Below are 6,410 nucleotides of genomic sequence, written 5' to 3' on the forward strand. Positions count from 1 at the left end.
TGAATATGTGTTCCTTTTATATAAAGCTATTTCAGGATTGATGTGAAATAAAGCAGGGAAATATATTTTGAAGGCAGTATATAGGATCTGATACATTATTTAACCTCCAAACCTCAAGATTCTATAACAAAATATTGATTCATAAATAAAAAAACCCGATTTCTACAATTACAAGAATTTTTACAAAATTTTATATAGTAAATGCACAATAGATTAATGTTCCAAAATAAATAAAATATGTTAAGTGAGGGTATCAACGTTATCTCCAATTAAAACAGCATACCCAAATTAAATTTGATAAGCGGAGATAAATCTTGACTAGGTTTACCTCAGGCTAAATGCACGTGTGGTCAAAATACCATAAAGCATGATTAGAAGGAAGATAAAGGGAAATAACTGCGAAATATAAAAACTATGGCTCCCGCTGTCACATTCCGTCGCATACGGTATGTGCACAAACGAAGGTATCCTACCTCTATAATAGGACCGTGATGTGAAATAGAGATTGATGTAACACACGTACCGGCATTGCTTTGGGCACGTGTATGATGAAAGGATTCGGTGTTCCTTGAATGTTGCTTCCAAATTGGACTGTGTTATGGTTGTGTATGTAGTTTGTAGTTCTCTTGTAAAGAGAGCACTGCTTGCTTCCGTTAATTCTGGAATTACATAACCTTACTACAGGTAATAAAACACTACATCGAAAACACAGAGTTTTGTCACTTTGCACAGAACTACTTTAAAGTTGAGTAGGCTATAAATGCAAATGTGAAGGTTTTCTTTAATAGCATTTAGTACTCAAGACTAGATGCCTTTATGACATGGATGCGAAGCCTTAATTATATTTTCGACCTCCGCTTCGTCCTCCGCGTACGCTGACATGCTACATCATGCCCCAACGTCATCAGTTTCGCGTACAACGTCATATGACGTCATATGCAGTTAGTCTTCCCCCCTTCGAGAGATGCGACATGCCATCCAAGCGTAAGGCCGTTCTAAATCACCGCCTGGTTCCAGGAACAGGGAAGGTTGTGAGGCTGGGAAAATAACAGGTAGGAAAAGGGCTAAATGGAACAGGTTCACGGATCAGTCTAAGACCCCATAGCTCTCCTCAACAGGTCACTTTCACGGGATCAGCTGGATGGCGAATCAGCATCTTGACTTCAGTAAATACTGGATTGTGATTGGTTAATCAAAGCCATTCAGAGATATATAATCACGTTTTATACCTCTGATTTTCCAACACGTTAAGTATTTGTTTAAACTGAATAACACTGTAATGGTAGAATGGAGAGAAACGTATTGTGTTGGAAAATCGGAGGTATATAACAAAATTATAATAGCTCTAAAATTTGTATTTAAAACCTCACGCTACGCGTTCGGTTGTAAATCAAATTTAGAGCTATTATAATTTCGTTATCCACCTCTGATTTTCCAACACATTATGTTTATCTCCTAATTCGTAAGTCAACCTCTCGACAAGGTCACCGGCGAGGGATTCCCCCGTGACGACATAGGCTCGTCGATCACTCACGGTGGCGGGGTTTCCCTCAACTTCGACACGGAGGCTATCAGTGCTCACGTCAAGCAAACACCTCGGGAAAGGATTTGGAAAGGTGAATTCGTAGAATTATCATCACTTTTGCCAAATGTTCATTCAAATAATGAATCGCAATTTTAATTGGAGCTAGATCCTTCAGGCCAGGTGAAGCTGAGGCCATCATCCAGGGTAAGTAATAAGCAGTTGAGCATTGGTGCTTGGACATCTGCCTTCCACATCTACATGAGTACATACCTGGTAACTCATGCTTCTCAGTCTACCATTCAGATTATGTTGGCGTACATGAAAGCTATCAAAAACGCAGCGGCGAGGTTTGGAGGCGATGGCTGGACACTCTACGATGAGCAGTTCCGTCAACGCATGGCAAGGGACCCATCGAGATCGTGGACAAGGATCGACGGTGAACTTTGGCTCAAGTACATGACTACACAACCCAAGTCGGTATCAACCAGCGGATAGGAGCGGTCGAGCCACAGTACCATACCTTGGAGGACTCGTGACAATGCACGCTGGCACTTCAACAGGTCACGTTGTACCAGGTCAGAATGTAAGTTCCAACATAAGTGCTCTAGATGTTCCCAGCTCCACCCTGCATATTCATTCACTGGGTGTGGGTTAGCACTTTCGTGCCTGTGGCGGGGTGATCGTGGGCTGCTGTTATATTTGGCTGCTCGTCTACATTTTGCACGGTTAGGGTCTTCTGCTTTACAGCAAGGATCAGGTATATCCACTCTGCTTTACAGCAGGTGACTAGGGTCTGCTTTACAGCAAACAGATGGCTTGGCAACGGCAGTTGCCCTAGCTCAACATTCTTTTACATTCGGTGCCTGGCAGCGGTAGCGCCATGGCAAGAGTTTCCTAGTAACAGTAGTTACTAGGGCATTAGTAACAGTAGTTACTAGGGCAGCGGTAGCTGCAGGTGCATTTTCATTACTAATCCAGCAGCCTTCGAGCACCCCCACACTCTAGGCCATTTAACTCACGTACGTCCGTGTCATTTCCGTTGTGTGTGTAGCATCTCCTGTTTTAATGCATATCTCGAAACGATTAAAATGACCCTTGTATGACTATAGCCCTTGTATGACTTACTTGTTCTGAGGTTTACTAGCAATGGCCGATGTCATAATACATTTGTCTACAAATAGAAAACTGTCACCAACTGAATATATTTGGTTCGCGTGTTTTCCCAATAATACTTGTAAATGTACCTACCGATCGATGCACAAGATAAATATCGGATCACACTTATTAGGGCACCATGTCCGACCCTCACTGTCACAGCAGTACCCATTGCTACCCTTGCCATCTGAGTCGTATCTGATGAATCGAATCTCCAGTTTTCCGCTAGTCTTCACCTGCTGTAAATCATGATGATAGATGTGAACAAATAGTAAATGTATTAATATGATGTAACCATGAGTACATGTTGATGTGTCGACTTTCTGTCAGCATAAATTGTAGGATGAGGCCTATTTTATCGATATACAACTTCGTTATTCTGAATAGGCGACGTTTCGATATAGATTCTAAGGTCGTTGTCATCACTTACTTTACAATGACATAAGAACCAGTGTCGAAATCTATTCAGAATAAATGTGTATCCATAAAACAGTCGTCATCCTTCATCCACCCAACTTCTAGAATGCCACTGAAAGAAGTATAAATTGTGACCAGATCACTTTACTGATTCTGTCCATTCCAAGTAAATCAGAATCCCGTATCAATCCTTGGTAACTGGTAATTCTGTATACATGGCATTGCATTTATCACTACTAACGCTAAGGTTTTGGTATTTGCACATGTAGCTACAGATGTCGGACGTTTGCCATGCAAAGAAAGCTTTCGATAGCATATGATGTCATTTAGATAACAGTTTTTTCAGTACAGACTATAGTGTATTTGTTGGGTTGAGTCCCATCTGATATAGGAAACATATGTGACATTTGACCATTTTCTAAACATCAGTGAGTATCCACAGCTTTTGGATGGGATTCAACACAACAAAAGTACTTGAATCTGTAATTTCCTAAGAAAGTGTAAAACCAAATATAACATAGGCTACCTTTGACTTCTCTTTAAATGGCACGGTGTATCCATAGCTTTCTACGTAAATACGGGACCATAAAGTTTGGAATTCATCAATACAAACCAGATATATAGTTCACACATTGTAGTACAAAATTCTTCAATTTATATAGAGCGTGAATGAAATATTTATGTCCTGAGAAACAATATATAACTGAAATAATATTCGAAATGTAGTTAACCTAACACATTCCATCATCTAGCGAACAGGTAGTGTTGTTGCATGGTAAAGTGTACTAATACTTTGACTTGTTTCGTGCTATGCTCAGGTGTCCGTCTGTATAACAATGACATAGGAACACATAACCAGGGTTATCATTTATAATCATCTTAGTCCTCATTATGCGAGGACATTAGAACCTAGTCCAGAGAAATATAGTCGGAACCAGTTATTTTACCCTCAAATAGATCAAGTAGTTCGAAACTAACATACTGATGTATTATGATGCATACTTGGGTATACATACGAGTACAGCAGATATGAGCTCGTCATTGCCGGCATAGTTTTGCCGGCATGTTCCTTCAGTTTTGGAAATAGGTGAATGTCGCTTGGGCCAGGTCAGGTGAATATGGAGGATGAGGAAGATCACAGAAGTCACGTTGATATACTGCAGACTTTGCCAATAGAGAGGTGTGAGACGAGGCAGTGTCATGTAAAGTCAGAACTCCAGCCCTCAACATCTCTCACGTTGTACTCGTATGTATTCCCCAGTATGCTTCAAGGACCTGTTGCTTTCGAGGCAACAACTAGTTAATCTGTTTGAGTAAAATAACTGGAAATGATGATGAAGAACACAATCCGACAGTTGTCTCCAGTCAACAAGTTATGTAGGCCTAGAAACTTTATGACCAGACCTCGTATTCCACTTTTGCTTTTAACGAAGCGGTAATCGTGGGTAACACTTTTGTTTCAGTGGTGTGATCACGGGTGTCATTTTGAGGAAGTGAATGCCCATTATATAAAGAAACGAACGCTGTTATCTCGTAATAATAAGGTATCACGAAACATGTCCTGAAGCTTTCGAAACTCTAAACGCTAATGCTGTTATGTACTCCTGGCTAACATTAGTAGCGTGGAACCATAATGCGTTGGTTAAACTGCATGCTCTCCTGCAAGATCAAGTCTTGACTACAAGGAAACACGAACATCCCATTCCCTGCTGTAATTTGATAATGAATATAACACCATTCACAAATCATCTGTTTTAGCTCAAAAGCTAAAACTTGTTCATAATCTGAAGCCAGAATGAGATCAGGTGTGTAAAGTGATGAGACAAAAAATATTTGTAGCCATCGAACGTTGTACAATCAGTACCTTGGGAACTTCTCACGTATTTCGATAATTGCCCTTACTCAACCATTGGTCACTTGTCGACTCCGGCACTGAGGAAACTGTAGCCATTTTTTTGTGAAAAGCGTCTTCCAAACCAAGGAGAGTTTGAACAGGTGGCACAGGCGCCGGTGGTACAAGTGTTACAGGTGGTACATCCGTCGTCAGATAACGTCTTAAATGTGCTTTTAGGGTTCAGGTCAGGACTCGGTAGGCGAGTCACTGCTTTATACTTTTAGTGAAAGTTATCACTGCACGAGAACGTTGTGGCCTAGTAGGAAGAGGATGACTGTCAATGTCACGTGTTCTGGTCTTGAGATGTCAAAAGGACAATAAATGATCAGACGGGCCGTGCAGAAATACACAATAATGATCTACGACAAAAGAAAAAAAAGGAAATTCGACGCTGCCCACGACGTCGAAGGCTATGTCGTGTTCTGAATTTGTTAGATTGGAAAATCGCAGAATAACCTTTTGTGATGTAGTTACTGTGCTCTTGATCTCTAATCACTGTTTTCATATTCAACCATTGTCATTGTCATTGTCGGACTGGTTCCTCTGGAATTTAGCACCGGGAAGTGGCCATTGTTCTGTGTATATTAAGCTTATATACGAAACAACACGAAAAGCGGCATGTAAACGGACTACTTACGATAATAATAGGGATTATGTCAATGCATTTCTGCCAATGATTGGCTAGATATGTTTAAAAAAAACCCGACTACCTGGATATTATCACAGAAGAATTTACCACATGTCTACATAATGTGATACATAAATATGTACCACATAAAATATCTGTTCGACCAAACGATTGTATTTGGGTGAACGGGTACTTGCGGAAACGTATGCGAAAACGCTCTCGACTGCACAAGATTGCTACAATTCGGAACCATCCTGACGATTGGAAGGAATTTAGAATAGCTAGAAACAGGGTGATCTCATAAGGAGGAAAACAAAAGGAGGATACAATGATATGTAGACCATAATGTAATTATGGAGATCGGCTCTAAATCATAGTGGCGTCTAGTCAATAAGAATATAAACCCAAACAGTCCTAATAATCAGTTTCCTACTGATTACAAGATGCCATTTAGAAAGTGGTCAAATGCAACATATGTCATATTTGGGATAACACTTTCTTAGTAAAGTACAAATTCTAGTACGTTTTGGGGTATCAAAGGGGTACACAGGGTACGCAGTCTAGACTACCAGTTGTCCGACTGTTTATATTTTATACAATGGTCAACGGTCTGGCTCCACAATACTTATCCCTCTGTGTTCCTCCGAACATTTCAGAACTGACTACTTATGAATTACGTAACTCTAGTACCATACGAACATAATGGGGGGGATTCACATCTTACAATACTGCCTTTCTACCTTCTGTTATCCAAATTTGGAACTCCGTCGCTAGTGTTACCCGAGACACAC

The 6,410-nt window shown here is 40.5% G+C and overlaps 1 pseudogene; it reads left to right on the forward strand.

Annotated features, from left to right (window-relative positions):
• The first annotated feature begins 414 nt into the window (after positions 1-414).
• On the forward strand, positions 415-4,401 carry LOC137297267 (uncharacterized; annotated as a pseudogene).
• Positions 4,402-6,410: the final 2,009 nt, after the last annotated feature.

Source organism: Haliotis asinina, chromosome 9, assembly GCF_037392515.1.
Source record: "Haliotis asinina isolate JCU_RB_2024 chromosome 9, JCU_Hal_asi_v2, whole genome shotgun sequence".
Lineage (NCBI taxonomy): Eukaryota > Metazoa > Mollusca > Gastropoda > Lepetellida > Haliotidae > Haliotis > Haliotis asinina.